This window comes from Oncorhynchus gorbuscha, unplaced genomic scaffold, assembly GCF_021184085.1.
Source record: "Oncorhynchus gorbuscha isolate QuinsamMale2020 ecotype Even-year unplaced genomic scaffold, OgorEven_v1.0 Un_scaffold_6791, whole genome shotgun sequence".
NCBI classification, from domain to species: domain Eukaryota; kingdom Metazoa; phylum Chordata; class Actinopteri; order Salmoniformes; family Salmonidae; genus Oncorhynchus; species Oncorhynchus gorbuscha.
Genome location: NW_025750312.1, coordinates 9,622 through 10,000, shown reverse-complemented (window position 1 = coordinate 10,000; position 379 = coordinate 9,622).

Sequence of the window (379 nt, the reverse complement as noted above, 5' to 3'; positions counted from 1 at the left end):
TGTGGAAGTGAGAGGGGTAGAGAGAGAGAGATATTTTGGAAGTGAGAGGGGTAGAGAGAGAGAGAGAAAGTGTGGAAGTGAGAGGGGTAGAGAGAGAGAGAAAGTGTGGAAGTGAGAGGGGTAGAGAGAGAGAAAGTGTGTAAGTGAGAGGGGTAGAGAGAGAAAGTGTGGAAGTGAGAGGGGTAGAGAGAGAGAGAACATGTGGAAGTGAGAGGGGTAGAGAGAGAGAGAAAGTGAGAGGGGTAGAGAGAGAGAGAAAGTGTGGAAGTGAGAGGGGTAGAGAGTGTGGAAGTGAGAGGGGTAGAGAGAGAGAGTGTGGAAGTGAGAGGGGTAGAGAGAGAAAGTGTGGAAGTGAGAGGGGTAGAGAGAGAGAAAAGTG